The sequence below is a fragment of the Eretmochelys imbricata genome, chromosome 8 (genome assembly GCF_965152235.1).
Source record: "Eretmochelys imbricata isolate rEreImb1 chromosome 8, rEreImb1.hap1, whole genome shotgun sequence".
NCBI lineage: Eukaryota > Metazoa > Chordata > Testudines > Cheloniidae > Eretmochelys > Eretmochelys imbricata.
In genome coordinates, this window is record NC_135579.1 from 59,852,473 (window position 1) to 59,874,382 (window position 21,910).

Sequence of the window (21,910 nt, forward strand, 5' to 3'; positions counted from 1 at the left end):
TGCAGTAGATTTAATCTACCTAGATTTGAGTAAGGCATTTGATACAATTTCAAATTATTAGTTAATTATTAGTTAAATTGGAGAAGATGGGGATTAAAATGAGACTTGAAAGATGGATAAGGAACTTCTTAAAGGGACACTACAATGTGTCATACTGAAAGGTGAAGTGTCAGGCTGGAGGGAGGTTTTCATTTTGGTCTTTGCCAATTAGTTTTTCAGTTTGGATAAAATTAGAAAAAGTATCAAGTTAAGCAGCTTTTTTTGGCGGGTGGGGGAGGGTGTGATGAAGCTTAAGGGTCTTCATACATTATTGCTTCTGGAACATGGAGATTCTCAGTGTTACTGACTGAATGGTTCTTGGTTTTGGATTAATTGAGAAATGCATGCCTTTTTCTTATCCTGTTATATGCAAAACAAGGTTTTAGTCATGGTGTGTACATTTTCTGTCCCTCATAAATTAAAATGAAATTACGGATTTAACCAAATTGGTCTCTGAAAAGGGCTTTCAGATGGTGAAATCTAATAACTAGCAAAGATTTTCTTAAAACTGTCATCTAGAGCACAGCTTGGGGAAGAAAAATAACCAACTAGAATGAGAAACAATAAATAAAAATCTGAACCCCACCAATCACTCAAATAAGGAGACATTCAATAACTGGCTGGAACTCAAATATCAAAGGCCAAATCCTGCTCTCATTAACAGGTGTACATGGGAATCATTTCACAGCAGTGTCCCTGAATTTTAGAACCATATAATAGAAATCAGAATTTCATAGATTCAAAAGCAGGAAGAGACCATTGTGATCATCTAGTCTGACCTCCTATATAACTATATATGGGGGAGGCATAGCTCAGGGGTTTGAGCATTGGCCTGCTAAACCCAGGATTGTGAGTTCAATCTTTGAGGGGGCCATTCAGGGATCTGGGCCAAAAATTGGGGATTGGTCCTGCTTTGAGCAGGGGGATTGGACTAGATGACTTCCTGAGGTCCCTTCCAACGGTGATATTCTATGATCACACAGGCCATAAAACCTTCCCAGAATAATTCGTAGAGCAGAACTTTTAGACAAACATCCTATTGTGATTTTCAAATGGCCAGTGATGGGGAATGCTCCAGGACCCTTGATAAATTGTTCTAATGGTCAATTGCCCTCACTGTTAAAAATTTGCACCTTATAATTTACTCCATAGTATTGGAGCTTCCTTATACATCATTATTCATAAAAGCAGTAGATACTAATACCAAAGACATTGAAAAGAAAACACTTAACTAATGCTGAAGGAAAGATTCTCTGTTATCTTTTCCATTTAAAAGTAAATAATTGTATAATAGCTACAAAAACATTCTCCATTACATGAATATTAAAGTTGGGCACATACATGCTACTGACGACTACATTTGCAAGATAATTTTTAAGAAGAAAATTGACTTGGAAGAGCACTGCATGTTCCAGAATTGATTTGTAATATGTATTTTAGTGTATTTAATGAAAAGACATATACAGAATACAATAAAAACATTTGTCACCAGATAAAATATACAGTATGCAATCTTTCTCTAAATGGTGGTGGTTTGCATGAGAGGGAGGAGATTTTCAGCACTTGATAATGACTTAACTCTGCTCTCTTTGACTCAGCAGAAGCAGACTTTAGCCAACACTGAGTACTTTTGAAAGTCACATGTTATAAATAAAGACTGGGATTTCCCAAACTGTTGAAGGAGTTGGACACCCAACTCCCATTTAAAATGTATAAAAATAAATCCCCTAAATGGCTGTGTAAGCCCCAATAGTACTTTTCTTTGTAGTTCCCTAACTGTTTTTAATCCCCTTTTCGACAAGGACTCTGTTTTGAAGGCTCTTTTTTCCCATCATGCCTTTCTGGTACTGGCCCTTTAAATTTGGCAGTCGCAAGCAGCTGCTGCCCTTAAGTGGCCATCTTGTAACTTAATGCTGTTTACTATGTTACTATGTTTTCTCACTGGTAAGTGTTCTTAAATCCCATAATATTTTCTTGTTGCTCTTCCTATCTTATTCCTGAAGAGATGGTAAATTATTGTATATTCACCACACATACATCATTCTGAATCCACTCCCATAGTATTGTATTTTATACAATGGAGAATTAAAATATTTATAAGATATTATGCATTGAAACAATGAGGGGAAAACCCCTCTTAAAAATTCAGTTAGGAATAGAATGAAAAGAAGGTAAAAGAAGGAAGAGCATTTCATTCCCAAACCCCATCACTAATTCACCATGTGCATGTGGGACAAATGTGTGAGGAGATGGGCTATCATGTTTTTGCACTTCTAAGAGCCCTTTGGGGAGCTTAGTCTCTTGCCAATACTTGTGATTTCATCACAAATCTCATGATGATGTTTTCTAAAAATCCCACTCTTGGAGTTATCTCATCACCCTAGGGCTTCCTGACTGTATTTATAAGACTTCCTGACTTATAAGAGGGCTGTGGGCCAGAAGCAGAGGAGTCTCACTCTAGCCCTGGAGTGGGAAGGGCTAGCTGCCTGGGAGCTGAAGGTGCCTGAGCAGGGCAAGGGCAAGGGCAGCTCCCACCTGGTAAACCCCCAGGCTGCAGGCTTTGGTGAAGGCCTACACAGGTGCTGGGGTTGCAAAAGGGCAGCCCAGGGTTAGGCAGAGACAGCTGGTCCAACCTCCTCGCCAATGATGAGTGGCGACGACAGACTGCAGTCTGCCGCAGTGAGTGGAGACTAGATGATGACTGGCAGTAGCCACTGAGAGAAGGTGGGTTTAGAGGGTTGGGGGTTCCCCTGGGAGGGGAAACCTAAAGTAAGGGGGTACTGCTGGGGCAGAACCCTGAGGTAAAGGGCACCAAGGTCCAGGAGGAACATGGGGCCAGCAGCAGGCGAGACACCGGCTTGCAGAGGACGCGCCATACACTGGAAAAGAGCTAATTCCCAGGGCGGGCAGCAGGAGGCACCGCACCAGTGCGTCGTTGTATCACTACAGTGCAGCATAGTTTCCTAACCCTACCGAAGCCAGATCTGCTGAGTTATGTGTAGGGATACAGTCATGACTATGCCTCCTGTTCACCATGTTGTTCCTTTTTGATCACAGCTGCTGTGTTCACCTGATCACAAGGGCTGCAAACTTGGCTGATGTATACATGGGCCACACACAAGGCGGAATGAGCATCTTTATTCCCTCTCCCTGTGCAGTCACATATGGGTTTATCTCAATATAATCCCTAGCAAATTTTGCAGTAACATTAATTATTTGCTAAGATTTTAATGGAGGCTGCTGTAGATCAGCCCACCACTAAATCATCAGTAAAAATCCCAGATTTGGAGAAATGTATGTAATTCTCCCTTAGCTGTATTTGTCAGGCTTTCCATCTCCTAGACAGATGAGATAGTTTGACGCTATATGCCAAGTAGTAGGATGTGAGGCATTTAGCCATATTCTTTATGGCAAATCAATCTGCCATTAGCAGATACATTGCTGGCTTTGCTCTAAATTTTCCTGCCCTAAGAGAAGCACAGTAGCAGAGAGTAAATATTGCACAAAGCTTACAATGTTCAGAATTCTAGCAAAGAATAGAAAAAGATGAGCTTAGCATATGTCCTCCATTTGTAAAGCACATTGGTTAGTAAATAATAAAAACAAATAAAACCACACACAGTCATGAAGACCTTGTGTGCAGAGCTGCACAGTGTGTGTATTTGTGTATATGCATACACATATAGCAGTGAATTTCATAGCCAGTAACACTGAGTACTTGATTGCATTTCCAAAAAAGATAATAAAAATCAGATCTGTTTCACAAACTGTAGTAAAGGTGATCTCTAAAAATTGTCTGAATAACTCGGTAGTGAGCACTACTTTAAAAAAACCAAAACCTATAGCTGCTCCTTGTTTAAACAAAAGTGGGCCGTATAATAAATTGGCTTGATTGTGTTCCTAATTATCCATAAATTATTTGTGTCCATCATACAAATAGGAAATCCTATCCACTATAGGTCATGTACACTTTTTGTAATTGTTCCACCCAATATGGTGGCACAATTTAGTGATTCTGAAGAGCTCATCCAATCTTTAAATTATTGTGATTCTGCAGCCCATCCATTGGCAAGGTTCCATCAATTATTGTGATCAATCCAGTAGTTGCCAGAAAAGGCTAACAACCTCCCGTGTGAGTCATCGTTATCAGGGTTCAACCCCCGCCCCCCTCCCCCCCGCAGACTGAGCACAGCACAGATTTGTATTACTTGAAAGGTATGAATAATTTCATTAGTTGGGAACACTAGTTGGTTATTTTTTTATGTGAACCAGTCACTAGAACAATGGTCCCCAAACTATGGGGTGTGCCTCCGTAAGAGGGCATGGAGGAATATTTGGGGGGGGAGCACAGGACAGCTCCCACGGGGGGGCAGGAAGGGAACATCCTCAACCCTGCTCCACCCCCAGCCATAGCTCCACTCCAGCCCCTGCTCTGCCCTCATTCCCGCTCCTCCCCCAGGCCAGCTCTGCCTCTCTTCCCAGCTCCTCCCACATCCCCAATTCTTCCCCCAGCTCTGCTTTCAAGCCAAGCTTCTCTGCTGAGCCAATTTTGCAGTAACGGAGGGGGGCATAGACAAATTCCATTACTGGTTAGGTGTGGGGCGTGACAGGAGAAGTTTGGGCACCACTTCACTAGAAGGTTAGTGTTGCTTGGGGATGTACTTTAAACTGTCAGTTACATGGGATTTACCCATAACTTTTTTTTCCTTCCTCAAAGGTAATACAAATTGTTGGCTAACACTCCTGCAATGCTTTGAAAATTCAGGGTTTAGTGAATTCCCACTTGGAGAAAGGTTTTCTTTCCTTGGTCAGTCAGACTTGGTATTAACCTCTTTGCATACTGATCTGTCTGGATTTTTAGGAACTTTGAAAGAAGCACATCATGCAGCAGTCATTCCGTTTAGTGTGCTTTAAATAGTTATTTTATGCATTGCCACTGACTGCATTCTTTTAAATTCCTTATCTGTGGCAAGAAAGGCACTTTTCTTTCCTACTGCTGTATCCTCACTTACGTTTGTTGCTTCTCCCAACTGAGAATTGCAATTATGTTCCTTTAAGGCTATTGTAATCAAGAACTTAAAATTTGTATTAACTAAGCTTCATAAAGCTGAAGAGACAGGAAATCAGCAGTAAATAAAATTAAAGTTTGGTATTAGACTTTTTAAAATACTTATAATTTGACTTTGTTAAATTTATGCCTAATAGCTTGCTATTCTCTGTATTAATATAATCCTTGAGATCTGGAAAGATTATACAACCCCCCATAGGGCTATAGGGTTATATTCCAGTCTCTAGGGTAGAATAATGTTGCTACTCAGGGGGGTTCCTAAATGTTTTTTGTGGTGTGATGGGGTATTCATCCAATACCACTCCTTCAGGGGTTGAAGGTGGCTCAGAAGAGGTTAATTAACCTAGTAGGCTGCACCTGGGGGGAAGATTTAGGCTTGACTGACAAGATGGAGCCATCGGGGCAGGTGTAGGTAGGGGTTTGTTTAAAACCAGGAAGTGTGAGAGAAGGGTGTTGCAGTGTGGAGCTCTGCAGTCACAGTGAGGAGAAAAGGAGGAAAGTCAGGGTGGAAGTAGAAGCCCTGGGATCCTGACCCTGAGGGAAGGGGTTTACCCAGAGGTATGGCAAAGTAGGAAGAAGGCCAGGGAAGTGGCAGCAAGGGTTGAGACCGTGCAGAACTTAGGTGCTAATTGTAGGGTCCTGGGCTGGAGCCTGGAGTAGTGGGTAGGGCTGGGATCCTCTGTTGGCCCCTGGGAGACTGACACAGTCTTGAATTGAAAGACTGCCTGAAAAAAACATCTGGTCAGATGATCTGGTGAGATTTTGATGCTCTAGAAGGGAAAAACTGTTCAGTGACCTGGCCAGAAAGGGCAAAGCCATGAAGAGGAAACACTGTGGCTCGTAGAGAGCAAGAGGGATTGTGGCTCAAGTGATTAAAGAAACAGGGCATCAAACCTAGCCACAAGGAAGGACCCCAGCAGTGAGTAGTAAGTCTGTTACAAATGGATTCTATCTTTGCAACCTCTTTGGAGTTCCCTGTATGAAGTCTGTCATCATAATCTCTTGCCATTATGCTGTCTGGTCACTAAATGTTTCAATGTTGTATGAAGAAAAGGAGTACTTGTGGCACCTTAGAGACTAACCAATTTATCTGAGCATAAGCTTTCGTGAGCTACAGCTCACTTCATAGTGAGCTGTAGCTCACGAAAGCTTATGCTCAAATAAATTGGTTAGTCTCTAAGGTGCCACAAGTACTCCTTTTCTTTTGCGAATACAGACTAACACGGCTGTTACTCTGAAACCTGTCAATGTTGTATGGAAAATTCTACAATAAGAGTGGTATTTAGTCAAAAATAAAAGATGGAAGCCAGCATGTTTCATCTGAAATCTATTACTGTTCTTCCTAACACATTCCTGATGTTGAAGGACTGGACTCCATACATTGTGACAAAGCTCCTTTCCAGTGGCTTTCTCTTGGGGGGCGGGAGGGTGTTGTGCAAATTTCACCCATAACAAATAGCCCCCTTAAGGTACTTCATTTTGATTTCCTTTTAACAGTGGTTGTGCATGATTGTGTTCCATAGATGATTTAAAATGGTAGAAATTTAAATGCTAACATTGTTATGTTCAACAGGATTATGTTGAGCTGCTGAGTAGTTGTGTATGGGATGTGACTTGTTTATGGACAATGTATTCCCCTTTTTCTGTATAAGGCAAAATTTTGCAGGATAGATTCAATAGCCATTTATTATTCTTATCACAATGGTGGTGTCTGGATTCCACTTTATTATCATTAGTGGCACAAGTGAGTCTATTGAACTCACTTGGTAGGTGCTGTCTTTGCCTGATGGAGCTCTTCAGCTTCCAGTTAGTGAGATTTTGTTCAATCAATAGATAGTGCTGAGGTGACACATCCTGTTTCAAATTGTGCAGGGTATTTTTAAATATTCTGCTGTAATGTTCAATGTCAGAGCACAAAAATGATATATTTAAATTTAAAAATGCCTTACTGGCTTTAAGTGCAATAAATTTACCTTTTGTGAGTGATAATTATAAGTTTGACTTTACAAAAGTTTGGCAAAGTCTTTCTTTTCTTCCAGCAAAAATTAAGTGAGTTGCTCTTTCTTTAATAGCCCATTTCCGTGCAATCTTCTTAGCTGTTCCCAGCAAGTCAGCAGTAGATGTCAGAGAGTTCAGTTTTTATCATTGTAAACAAGCTGCTATGTGACTGTATTACTAAGGTTCTTTGCATTTCATAAAGGAAAGGTGTCATAACCAAACTTCTTGAGTTTGTCTTCCAAACTCAAACTGTTAAACAAATGTATAACAACAATAAATAAACTCAAATTAGCATATCTCCCCCCCCACAGACTTTTCAGTAAGTAAACTGACAGCTCACTAAGAACATCAAAAGGTAATAAATTTATAGGAAAGAGCTATTCATGGCCCAGACTTGTAAGGTTTAGTTGGGGATGTGTGTTAACTTAATTCCCAACCAATACTATAAAGGAGAGATTGCTCCTAGCTGTGTCACTTCCATAATTTTAAAACTTCAATTATAAATAATTGAAAGTAAATATTAGGGCAAGTACAACTCTAGGCAATGTCGTGTTACAACGCAGGAGAAATGGTGAGTGAGATTCTTGGGTCAGGCCAAGCTCTGCTTGATGTGGGACTCGAAGGATGGCATTATATCAACTTTACACTCCCATATCCTGTTTCTGGAACAGTAGGGAATCAGTTCTCCTACCCATGTAACTTGGAGCAGCTTCAGGGCTGCTGCTCTTAGACCTACCAACTGGTGACTGCCCCTTAGGGGGCACTGCACTAACCTAGGATTTCTGGAGTGCAAAGTGGTCTGGACACACTCTCAAGATGTTCCCTGAACATTGTGTATGCCTAAAGAGGGGTGGCCAGTATCTGATGGTTTGCCTGGAGAATCCCCAGTGGGCTATGAAGCTGCCTTTCAACCACAAGAGCAACATAAAGCAGTTGAAACAAGACCAAGAATTTAGCCAAGTGTGTTGTGGCAGGTGCTGCTATCTATGTAGATAATATATGCTCTAAATAGGGGTTCAACAAAAGTACTCCTGCATCATATATGTTAAAAGTAAAGAAAAAATAATTAACCCCATCTACATGCTGCACAATCATTTTGTATGCTTGAATGAGACAGAATATTACCATGCATGAAACATTTTTCACACTTGAAGAAAACATCATGAAAGGAATTATTTTTTCTACAAAGTGATTCACCGCAGGTACATTGTTGCTCTGTATTGATGACACTTCATCTTGATTTGGGGGGGGGAGGGCGTGAAATGTATGGCAATTTAGTTTTTTTGTTTTAATGTTATTTCTCCCCCTTATTCCAACTGGGGGGAAAGGGGGCTTTATTTATAATACAGTTAAGGTGTGCTTTTGCTCATATTGTATATAGCTCCTTTTTTAACTAGCAATTTTAGAACTCCTTCACTGTGCTTAACTTATTATGCACTTGTCCCAGCAGTAGTTGTTAGAAACAATGTGTTCAGATACTCTCCTAGGTGGTCTATACAACATGCACATGTTCCCTGGCTTTAGTTAACATGTCATGGAAGAGAGTGCCAATTGTCAAAGGGAAGGTCTGTGAGCAGATCATCAGGATGGTAAGGCTCCACACCTGAAAAGTTAGGAGCATTGCATCAGTTAAAGTACTATAATTTTATCACTGAAAGGACCCTTTATACTGGGGGATGGCAAGCTTATGGGTTTTCCTACTGACTCCTTGTTCTCTCTTATTCTAAAACTTTTTGAGAAGAGAGACTTGCATTCTTTCATTTAATTTCAGTAGGAATTTTAGGTGAAATTCATCTATTGGGTAGTGAGAAAGGGCAAGGCCCTCTGCACTACTTATGTCATAAGGACATAATATGGTCACCTCACTAGCCCTATTGTAGGCTGGTAGGCAAGTGTATAGTCAGGGAAGGCCAAAGGAGAGGCTGTAGATCTGAATTTATATGTATCTAGTGGTCATAAATCTTTTGCATCTGGTCACTGAAGGCGCTGTGACAACTTTACCCAAGCCATAGGCACCCATCTACTGTAGCCCCATGTCCAGGTATTGAGTTGGGGGAGTACATTTAATTTTTACCTTCTACATGCATAAAGTCTGAATGTATTGTCTGGGTGAAAAGTATTGGCAACATTGGAAACCATCACTAGATTAGACAAGGCTTGAGTGTAATCTTGCTGAAGACAATGGACAATGTGTATAACTACGGCAAGCAGAGGGTCAAATGCTGCTCACTGTACTAATGCAATAGTACTACTGACTTCAGTGGACTACGCTCTTAGACCCTTGTCTATGCTAAGGAATGCTCATATTGTTGCTGACAACTGCGGATCTGAACTGGTGTTAGCAAAGGTGAATAAAGTTCCCGAATACACGCTAGGAGAGTGGGATTTGGCCTGAGATCCAGGTTGTTGTCATTCCGTCCAATTGTGTCAGGTTTTCTAATGGGTGAAGCCTGTCTTGTGGTAGCACAGTACTTCAAGTTATTTGGAATTGCATTCAGTGAATATTCCAGTTTATTTTCATTGCCTAAACTGAATGAGTGAAAAACAAAACATAAACAAACAGCAAAAATGACAAAATAATATTGTATGTTTAGAACTTCTGTGTTAATTGTTTAGGGCTAGATGGAGACATTACTCCCAGCTCCTGGTGAGGGGTAATATGTAGCTATACCACCAGTATAGTGGAGCAGTTCAGAGAACAAATTGTGAATCTGAGTCACAGTTGTCTTTTTGGCTCCCCTCTAGCAGGAAGTAATCAGGTACTTGTCTGTACCTCTGGTTCTCAACCTTTCCAGACTACTGTACCCCTTTCAGGAGTCTGATTTGTTTTGCCTACCCCCAAGTTACCTCACTTCAAAACGACTTGCTTACCAAATCAGACACACAAATACAAAAGTGTCACAGCACACTATTACTGACAAATTTTTTACTTTCTCATTTTTACCATATCATTATAAAATAAATCAGCTGGAATATAAATCTTGTACTTACATTTCAGTGTATAGTATATAGAGCAGTATAAAGAAGTCATTGTATGAAATTTTAGTGTGTACTGACTTCGCTAGTGCTTTTTACGTAGCCTGCTGTAAAACTAGGGAAATATCTAGATGAGCTGATCTACCCCCTGGAAGACCTCTGCATACCTCTGGGGAGATGTTTACCCCGGTTGAGAATCACTCGTCTATACTACTAGAAGACATAGACTGGAACACCCACAGGGAAAATTTAGGGGGTGCTCTGCACCCACTGGCAGCCAAGCACCCCGCTCTCTCCTCCCCCTCCCCTGAGCATGCCCCATCCCCGCTCCTCCGCCTACCTCCCAGTGCTTGCTGCCGCCAAACAGCTGTAGCAAGCTCCGGGAGAGAGCGGGGAGGAGTGGGGACATGGTGCGCTCAGGGGAGGAGGCGGGGCCAGGGCCAGGATTTGAGGAAGGAGTTGAATAGGGGCAGGGAGGGGGTGGAGTTGGGGCGGGAAATTTGGGGAAGGAGTTGGAATGGAGATGGGAGGGGGCGGGGCAGGGCAGGGGTGGAGTCAGGGCGGGGACCGGGGCAGAGCGGGGGTCGAATACCCACTGGCATCAGTAGAACTTGGCGCCTATGCTAGAAGATTCTTCTTATGTGCTGGCTCAGCTCTGCCCATGCACCTTTCTGGATATTCCCTAACCATCTCCAACTGATAGACAAGCAGAAATTACTTTCCCCCCTCCTTGCATAGACTGTTGATGCAGGTAGCCCATGCTGGGGAATAAGTTAACAGCATCAGTAGTGGAAATACACTGAAAAAGGAGGTTAAACAGTGGGGAAGCACTACTAATGAAGTCAGGGATAGAAGATGGAGCTTTCTTATGTTTTAATCAGAGGCAGGGATGTTGCGCTGGGCCTCGATTAATGCTGAACACGTTATGTCCTCTTAGCTAGTAGAAGGGAGCAAGTGGCAATCTTGTTCGTAATGTGGTTATAACAACTGTAGTAGGGTATAAAAGAAGACCACCTCTATTTGCCACAACCAACCTTAAATTTTGTGTTCAAATATATAGTGGGTCTTGGATCTGAACTACCCAATGATGTTTTGTAAAAAGACAGCCACTCAATCACTTCAGGCTTTGCCTGTCTCCAGTAAAATAATCTAAAATATATAAATTATAGGAGGAGCTAGAATCACCACCTATTATTAATGTTGTGCAGCACTTCCCCTTGTAAGATCCTGCTTATAACTTGGCCAAAATTTAATTGTTTGGACTGAAAGTTTCCATGTTGGTTGTCTGCCTCAGGCTGATTTTTGTTGTTTTTTGTTGTTTTTAATTTCAGCTAAAACTGTTTAGTTGCTTCTGAGAACGAGACTCATTTCAATAAGTTGTTTTGCACATGTTAGAAAATTCTAGTGACCTTTTATTTGAAAAGTTCTAGCACCACCCATATTTTGGATCAGCAACTTCATATTTGTCAAAGGGGTGGCTTTTGTGTCAAGGACATGCCTTTTGCAACCCTTGTGAAAATCTGGTCAAGTTATAAGCCTTTGAATAAGCATAGTTTGCACATGCTCAGTAGACACTAATATTTTAGCAACTAAATTTCCTGAAGATTCTTCTGTCACACTGGGCATGTTCCAACTTGGGGCAGAGCAAGACTTTCCGTGCAATTGTGACTCTGGTCTGCTGCAGGCTGGTGCTGGGTCAAAGTTTGGGCACCTGAACTGAAAACAAGGATGTTGCCTCTTGTGCTCTCAATGACTCCCCTGCTAGACACAGGCAGTCTGGAGAAGAAAGGTTTCTGATTCGAATGCTGAGGAGAAACCCCCCACCCCCACCCCATGGAGAGAAGAATGGGCAGGGGAGACTGGGTTTGGAGGCTGGTGGAGTGTAAGAGGGAAATAGACTGAGAGTTGGGGTGAAGGGACTAAAACTGGCTGGGCAAGGAGACTGGGACTGTAAGCTGTTTGGGGAGTGGGGGTGGCCAGAGCCGGCTCCAGGCAGCAGAGTTCCAAGCAGGTGCTTGGGGCGGCAGTCAGAAAGGGGCAGCAGAGTTTCCGCGGCAGCAGCAATTCGGTGGCAGCTTCTCTCTGTCCTGCCGTCCGCAGCGGCAATTCTGCAGCAACAGGTTTTTTCCACTGCTTGGGGCGGCAAAAATGGTAGAGCCAGCCCTTGGGGTGGCAGTAAGGAGGAGACTGAACCTCTTAATTCTGGCATTTCCTAACTTTTGAGTGCTTGCGTTCTTTTAATATTATGTATGTCTATGCAATACATGTGACTTTGTTGAGAGTCAAGGCAAAGTTACCAAATGTGATTGTTTGCTTTTTCATTTGTTCTCTGCTAAGGAGAAAACACAAGGACCAAGGAAACAATAATTGATTTGAAAATGGTAATACTATCAGACTATTAAAATGAATGGGAACTTTCCTAGAAAAATATTTAATTTTCTTCCTAGCAACAAGTTATTTCCAACTCTCCAGTTTTCAGAAGATCCTGTTAGTAAATTATTTTTAAAGAATGACTTTAATTCTTATTGCATCCCTTTGGGCTCACGGTTTACTGAGTTATTAGAGAAACCCTTAAAGTTTACATTCATGTAGATTTATTTGCCCTTGAACATGTTTTAATTAAGTTTGAAGAATTAAGAGTTTTTTAATTCCTTATGGATAAATAAGATGGGGAGGGGGGTATACATCAGTAGGGCCATCTTTGGACTCTAGCAAAACATTTATATTGAAAATGTTTAATATTCCAGTTTTTTGCCTCTGTAAAGCTCCTTATTTTGTTTGTTTTTTAAATAATTATGCTATATGTGCCCTCTGAATAGAGACACTGATTGCATAGATCAGGAATACACTGAACTCTGGAAAATGGCTTCACTTGAGCCTGCCTGGAGCAAGATTTTGAGTGCAAAGTGAGCTTCAGCTCACTTTCCATTTCTGGGAGTTCTCAAAGGTAAGTCATTTTAATGCACAAAACACTGTTGTATACAATTTAATGCCTTCAAAGAACAGGAAGATATTCCCACGAAAGCCAGGATCTACATGAGACAGGCCTTGTTAGATCACACAAGACATACCAGCAGAACTTAACTTCAGAACTACCCACCCATGGTAGCAGTTGGAAGACTTTGCTTTTGCTTACACATGTCATTAAAATAGATATCCATAAACAGAGGAACATTTTGCCTTTTGCTCCTGTTAGGAGCACTGTTGTTCTCCTTCTTGGCCACAGAGACTTTTTAAAGCCCATAAGTAATTAAAGTCAAACATTTCATTTCTACTAAAATGACAACTGATTATTTTCTGCTCTGATTTATTATTGTCAGATCCTTTGAAGGCAGGGAAGAGTTCTTTTGTAACTTGGGGACAAGGAGGAAAACGAGCAAGCTCCTGATTACGATGGGTAGTATTCCAGCGGCAAGCTTGGGAATCTTTTGCTGGCAGAAGGGAATCTCTCTCGCTTCAAAGATAGGGCTCCGGGATGACTGAGGGAGAGAGGGGTGGGGCAGGGGAGTTAGTGATGGATGAGCTTTAAAGATTTTGTAAATTTGTGTGAGGGAGAAGAGTTTACTTCACACAATAACAGGTTTCAGAGTAAAAGCCATGTTAGTCTGTATTCGCAAAAAGAAAAGGAGTACTTGTGGCACCTTAGAGACTAACCAATTTATTTGAGCATAAGCTTTCGTGAGCTACAGCATCCAATGAAGTGAGCTGTAGCTCACGAAAGCTTATGCTCAAATAAATTGGTTAGTCTCTAAGGTGCCACAAGTACTCCTTTTCTCTTCACACAATACTCACCCTTCTACCATTTAAAAGTATTGTGTAACCAAAATAACGAGTAAAATCTTTAGCACCACACACAGCAGATTGGACACAACATATGATTCATTCTAATAGGTTTTGTATATGCAATTTGCATTAGAAACCAGAATAGTAAAAGCTTGATCTTACAACAGGGTAAGACTGAAAGTGGGTGAAGAATGGCTTATTCAGGACAGTACATAGTTCTGATAATCCAATGTGCATTGTCCCTTTCAGACCGCTTTATTAGAATCCCAGAATGCCTTTCTACTATAGCTCTCATTCATACGTTTATCCTCGGTCAGGGGAAACTTTTTTTTTAATGGAAGAATGTACCTAGTAATGTGTTCTGTTCATTCCCTCATGCACACCGATGGTTCACTGCTTCTTGTGCTCTGCCTTTTAAAAATCTCACAGTCTTCTAAAATAGCATTCATGGGGATGCTGCAGAGACAGGAGTCTCACTGGGAGGGGTTGAGAATATTGTCTCTTCATTGATTTATTCCCCCTAAGCAATATTTTACAGAGCATCACAGCTCCTTGTCTTAAAGCAGAGACCTGGGGTGAGAAGGAAAACCAAACTGCAACAAAATAAAGAAAAGCAGAGAGAAGGTTTGATCTCTGGATGAAAAAAACAAAGGGTAAAGGAAGGAAAAGTTCCTACAAGCCATTTCAGCTACCCACTGTTCCCTTAACACGATAACTCTTATTCTGATGTGAATCAGGAACTCTCTCACAATGGTTACACATTTAACAGGCCTTGTTGCCTACGTTCTGTAGCTAATATGGAGAGAGGCTTTTTACCCAACATTTTTAACTTGTGTGTGCTCCAGGCGGGCTACAGAAGTTGTGCAGTGCTCGTTGTGTGTACATTATGGGATTAACGTTGTACATGTGGTTATCTGCATTTGTTTTTGTCTTTCTAAACTTCTTTTGTGGGTGAAAGTATGGGAGTGAGTAAGCAAATTTCTTCTGTAGAAGATAAGACCTGTTAACCAGCCACATGGCACAGACTGCTAATAGTGCACAATGAATCTGCTTATTTTACCTTACAAGAATGATGAATATTCAGAAATGGACCTATTTGGGGTTTAGATCAATAATCCTTGTGGGACTGATACACATGAGCCGAGCCTTTATCCTGTTGGATAAAGTCTACCCCAGTGGAGTGGGCTAGTAAAACCCAAAACAGCACACTAAATCCCTTTCAGTTCTTATTTTGAGAACTTAAGTGGTGATTAGTCCTTTGTGCTGGCCTTTTGCACGGGGGTAAATTTCACCCACTGATCTTCAGGAGGTATTTTTGCTATGTCAGATTATTTTAAGGACATTTACTTTTTCTTATTTGTGTGCAAACCTATGGGCAACCTAAAATTTCAGTTGAGAGAAATCCACAGCACTCTAATATATATTAATATATTAATAAAATATATAATATTTGATGAGAGTGGAGGGAAGCCATAAGGAAGTTGGAGGGATCCCATCCTCAGTTCAGAAGGTAGTACTTTGTCCAGATTTATAACAGGTGAGGTGGCTCTCAAGGCTAATCTATGAATTAGAGAATAATTCATTCTTGCTCTCATTCTAGCCCAATGACTTTTCAAGTATTTTGTTGAAGCTGTTCAACTTAGTATCAAATATTTGTAAAGTCATTGGGGAGAGGGAGGGAGAAGAAGAGTGTTTGTCTGTCTAGCTTTGTGGTTAGAGCATTGTTACTGTGAGAGAAACCTGGCTTCAAGTCCCTGGGCTAAAGAATATTTAATCATTTCTACAATGTGGAAAAGTTTCAGTAGGAGAAAATGAGAACCCTGTCCCAGTGTACCCCTTAGTTCACTGTAGGAACTTACCTGAGTGGGGGGAGACATTGGTTCAAGTCTTTGCTCCAGAACAAGGATTCAAATCTGTCTCCTTCAAGCACTTTGTGAATGCCCCAACCACTGGGTTATAAGGTAAGTGAGGGCACCACTCCGTCCCCATCTTCCTCCTCATTGTGAATGTAGCCCAAAAAATCCAAACACTTTATTTTGATAACATTGAAAGGATTCACATAGACGTTTCTGGGGGGTACGGGGGGGGGAGGAGGGGTGTAATTTGGACCTAAACGATGTGCCAGATTCAACACAAATTCCCAACATGTTTTGGTAGACCTGAATCTGTTTGTTTTGTTTTTTTTCTTTTCCAGTAGTCGGAAAAAAAGTTATGACTGAACATTTTTTCCCAGCTCTAGTTTTTCTATATGAAGGAAATACATGATCATATCCACCAGGGTGTACCTTTTATGGGAAACTATACAGACGCTGAAATTCCAAGAAAATGCTCTACTTATGTTACTTACTTTTTCCCAAAGTTTTCAGTATTTGATATGCAATTATGCAAGCGGAACCTGCCGTTATATCTCTTGTTGCTGTGACAGCAGTTAAGTAATGAAAACTAATTAATACAGAGTGACTTTTAGGCTTCAGGTTTAAAAACGTTGACCCTAAGGACCATATTTAAGCACTTAAATAAAAATAGCTTGATCTTTCAAAGATCTTGAGCACTTGCTCCCCTTGACTTCACTGGAGTTTGTAGCTGCTCAGAACTTCTGAAAATCAGAGACTAACTTAAGGCATCTGAGTTTGATGTTTGTTCTTCTGTGTGCAGAGGCAAAAAGCATATAAAAAAGTAAAGGTGCTAATGTAGAGTGTCTTTCTTGCTTTAGAGTGTAAGCACCAGATCCTTAGCTAGTCTAGCTTCTAGAGTTACACTGATTTAAACTTATTTACAGTTGTTAAGGATCTGGCCCTTAATTTTTACACAGGTTTGTACCATGATCTCATATACTTCCTCACTGTGCTCATAGAAGAGGTCCTTTGCATTTTTGACTAACCGTGTCTGTGCGTGTTCAGTTTTTGTCCTTGGTTTTACCACTTGGCAGAAAAGCTGATCATGTATTTGAATTGAGAATGAAAAATATCAAGAAAGGATGTTCTCTTCTATCATTTTGGTGTAGTATATGAAATAGATTTGGGTATATTTATGACATTTCCAGAGGCTGAACAATTTCTACAGCTATTGTGAAACCTGCAGGAAAGAAGTTTTCAAGTTTGAATGTCGAGCTCATCTTTAAACCTTTGACATTTTCTGATATCAGTATTCATGCCAATCCAATAAGTAACTTCCAACCTTTTCAATAGACTCAAGTGCCCTGCTGGAGATTGCAATACAAAGACATGTAGACCATAGCATTTTAGTAACTTGGGCACACATTTCATTTTGTACATTTCTTGTCCTTTCTGGTTATAGCATTTAAAGTAAACTTTGTCATTTCAAATAGCAAAAATTTTACATGACATGATTCCCTGAGCTCTCGTCCAGGGAATCATGTGTGTTTGCAAATATTCAGTATCTGAGTTGGTTTACTGAGCTTGTGAAATATCTTCATCCCCAGTAAAAATGGGTGATATGGCTCAATAACATCTTTAGAAATGTAGCAGTTCTTTGTTAGGTTGCTAATTGAATATAGGTGTTTTAATTTGAAACCTAAATGTATTTGGTTTTTCTGCTCCAAAGTTATTTTTAGGTGCCTAACCCTTAGAGAGTTCAATACAGTGCAGTTTTACTAAAAGTATCTCAAAGTATCTCGGGCTCTAACCCTGGTCTCTCCCTTTCCACTATTTTTAGTTGCATCCTCGCTCTTATTCTGAATTCCTTTACCTCCCTCCCATACTTTCCAGTCTGCATCTCTAATCCCTCGTCATTACTTTGCAAATCTGCTCTCTTATCTCCAGCCTTGCTTTTGTGCTACTGAATTACTTTGGAGAAAGTCTGGTGGCTATGTTGGCCTCTTCCATGCTAAGATGCAATTCTGCTCCATTGTTGTTTGTTTGCATTGTGGTAGTGCTTAGAGTGCCCAGCCGGGCACTGCACAAATATATAGCAAAGAGATGGCCCCTACCATGAAGAGTTTGCAAACTAAGTAGTGTACTCTAAAATGTGGTCATATACATATGGTCACAGACCTACTCCCAGAACACTTTCACAATAAGACTTGCTATTTCAGTGACCAACCTAAGTGTGTACTGCTGTCTAATCCTTTTACCTCAAAACTGAGGCATTGAACAGGTGTAGCCATGGGCCTGCTTGGGCCACAGAACCCTTTTTTTGGGGGGAGGGAGGGGAAAGGGAGGGCAGTGAGGGGTGTGATTATGAGCTGGAAGGATCCCAGCTTGGTTTTCAGGTCTCTAGTTGAATTTGCAGGCTGACTAGCTCTCTTTACCTATACGTAGATCACACTTGATATGAAAATCACTAAGAGGAACATAGAACTTTTTTTACTGGAAAAAAAACACACTAAGGGAGGGGGAAAAAAAAAACTCTCAAGTGTCTCTCAGCTCTGCCCTCTTCCTTTCCAAAGAACTTTACTTCTTCTTAATGAACTCTTATGCCTATAGCCCCTGATGACCTTTGTCTTCAGTTTCTTTCTTAAATCCTTTTTCAAACACCCTTTTTTCTCCTCCCTATCCTTTTCCTTCCTAGAATCTAGCCAACCTCAGCAAAAACAACACTGATAGTAATAGGCTGGGGGAGAAGAAGCCTTGCCAATCCCCTCTCTTCTTTCCTAATTTGACCCTCTCATCCTTTACGCCTGTTTCCAACCGAGTGTTCCGTGCATGCTTTGTTTATTTTATTGTGATAACATCTGTACAAATCTATGGGGAGGCATAGCCCTGGTACTGATGAGTTTACAATTTAATTTAGAGACAGGCTGTAACAAGCAAATTTGGGAAATAGTGAGGTAACAACAGTAATCAGTTAAATATGAGCAAAAAGATGCTTCTGAATCATCTAAATATTGTTTTGTTGTGAGGGTCTCATTTTTCTTGAAAAACAATCCACTTGGGCTTAAAATATATAAATATCAAATAACACAATCTGCTCCACAACCTAACCATCAGTGGAATTCTTGTCGATTTCACAGCAAAAGTGGGTTTGAGAAAAGGGGTTTGAAAGAGGAGACGGTTGTCTTAAAACCTCACACTTTTTTGCCCTAATTCTTGAATGTATCCTCTTGACCCTACTCCTTTTTGCCTGTCTCAGTTACAATGGCCCTGATCATAGAATCATAGAATATCAGGGTTGGAAGGGACCCCTGAAGGTCATCTAGTCCAACCCCCTGCTCGAAGCAGGACCAATTCCCAGTTAAATCATCCCAGCCAGGGCTTTGTCAAGCCTGACCTTAAAACACTTAGCATGAGACAAAGTTCATCCCTTATTCAGCAAACCACTTTTAGTATGTTGTTTAAGTGTTTTGTTAAATCAAGGCCTCTGTTCTCCTGGTACTTCTTACTGATCATTCCTTTAATAGCTCTTCATTCCTCCCTCCCTCCGCTTTTTGTCGTCCCCCCCCATGTAGTGGTGACCCTCAGGGTTCAATTCTCAGTTCCATCATCATCTCTTTCTCCTATTATTTATTTTTTGGTTTCACCTATACTGATCTTTCTCCAGTGTACCACTGCATACCTGAGTGCTCCTATTTCATCCAGTCACATAGTTCTAGCTCCCTTTGGGACATTTCCTCTTGGATGTCCAGCCATTTCTGTACTCAGTATCATTCCTCATTAATCACGCTTCCCTTCAGTATCACTTTATTATATGGGATAGTAGATAGGGTACTGGAATAGAGGTAAATGGAAGTCTGTTATAGAGCTTGATTATCTGTACATATTTTGGGGTAACTGGGAATGACCAGTAGTATTAAGTTCTTAACCCAACTAAAGTTAAACAGGTAAATTTTGGAGTTGGCTAATGTTGAGTCACTCAGCATATAACAAAGTCTCTTTTCTTTGGGCACAGGTGCTGGAACTAGAGGTTTTGGAGGTGCTGCCACACCCCCGACTTGAAGTAGTAATAGCCCAAATACATGATTTCGGCCTTCAGCACGCCAACTGTAAAGATTGTTCTAGCACCAATGTTTTCAGGAATGTTTTGTATATTAACTTTAATTAGGGTGACCATATTTCCCTGTGCTGAATATGGACACCTGGTAAAATTACTCTTATTCAAATGAGTTCAACAACAATCAGTTGTACAAATGTTCAAATTAACATCCAGTTGACTGAGCCCCCATTTAAAAGAAATACGGCGTAGTTGGATTCTTTTTATTTACCTTCATATCTGTAAGGCTTTAGGGCTCACATGGGCAGGGGTGACGCACACACTCCCGTACACCTCTCTCATGTGGAGGTGGGGTGTGACCAGCCAACCTGACCCTACCTGGCGCTTGCCACCCTTCATGGCTGGCTGAGCCTCCAGGACATAACCACCTCTCATGGTACCTGGCACTGTGTCTTCCCGAGGCAACACATTAAGGGGCATGCAGGGTCACATGTCCCCCCACCCCCAGCTGGTGAGCAAGGATCTGGCCAGCAGCAGGACCCACTAGTACTGATGGGGCGGGGGGGAGGAGGGAGGAGAGACAGAAAATATGGGACAATTTGCCTGTTTTTAAGAAAGTCAGGACACCTGCAGGAGGGTCTTAAATACGGTACTGTCCCTTTAAAAACAGGATGTCTGGTCACCCTAACTGTAATAGAGAAAATCTCGCTTGCTTGAAAAATCAACTGAACAGTGAAATAACCAAGCAAATATTGCTTCCCCCCCCACACACACACCTAAAATAGATAAGTCATACTTTGAATGTTGTTGTTGTGGTGGGTTTTTTTTATTTAAAAGCGATCTGGAATTTCTGGTGGGCATACTATCCCTCAGCAATTGTACGCTTCTTCCGGAGGGCCTTGATAATGTCCTCGCTTTTTCAAAAAGTTGCTTCATATCCTCCAGAGTGAGTCTTGGAAGTGAGACTGGGGATCAGAGAGACAAACCACACTCTCAGGGCGCTAAAGATGATCGTACCTTTTTATTGATGTGGCGCCAATATACCTACATGTTCTTAAACTTTTACAAAGGTGTAACAGTGTTAGGTTTCTAACATTAAATTGTGTCAGAACTTAATCAAATTAAGGTCCTCAGGCCTGTCTAAGAGGTTAATTGCACAACATTAAGAAAAACTTATTTGAGAGGCCAAGGGCTGTGAAGGCCAAAATATCTGCAAAATCAATTCTGTCACAATTCTTAGTTGCAGACCTAAAAGTTTAATTCACTCCAACCTAAGAGAACAAGATGATAGGCAATAACCGTAGCTGAGCAAGATACCCGCACTGAGATTTTGAAAGTGGTCTATTTCACTATTTTCAAGTAGAAGATTTCCCTCAAATCACTTTGAAAATTTTGATCCTGGTGTGCAGACCCATAGGTCTCCATGAACATTCAGTTGAAAACTTTAAAGTCATTCCATATTTCAAAACACAGTGCAGATGGCAAAGTAGCAGCTATACTGAATCAAGCTACTGAATCATCTGGAAAAAATATTAAAAAAAAAATAAAACCCACAGCAAAATAGTCAAATTAGAAACATTTTTAGTCTGCATTAACAATTAGGCTTTGTTACATGCATAGTCAATAGAAATTTAACAAACTTTTCCCCCAAGTTTAAATAGAGAATGATGGATTTTATGTTTTAAAAATATTGATCACTTTTAATGATTGAAATGAAAATGTCAAAAATAATACTTTCTTGGGTTAGCCAAACCTAATTTATAAGATTATGGTTTATTTCTTAACACATGGCTTGGTTAATTTTGTCATATTTAACTTCAAAATGTATTTCTTCAAGTAAGGAACATTTGGGTCATTTAAAACAAAGCGTTTTCAGAAATTCATCGATAAACTAGTAATAACCTTGCTCTAGCGTAACACTACTGTACCCTTTAGTTTAAAAAAAAGAGAGAGAGAGAGAGAATTGAATCTTAAGTAGTAATTAACCAAACTAGAAGTACTTGCTTGTTAAATGATGTACCCCTGGATTGTGCAATATAGCTTTCCCTTTCTTTCGTCAAGCATAGCCTTGAATTTAATTGCATGTTATAAATGCACATCTTTCCTTTTGAATTTCCTAAATTATTCCTGTAATTCTCTTTGTATTTCTCTTGATTC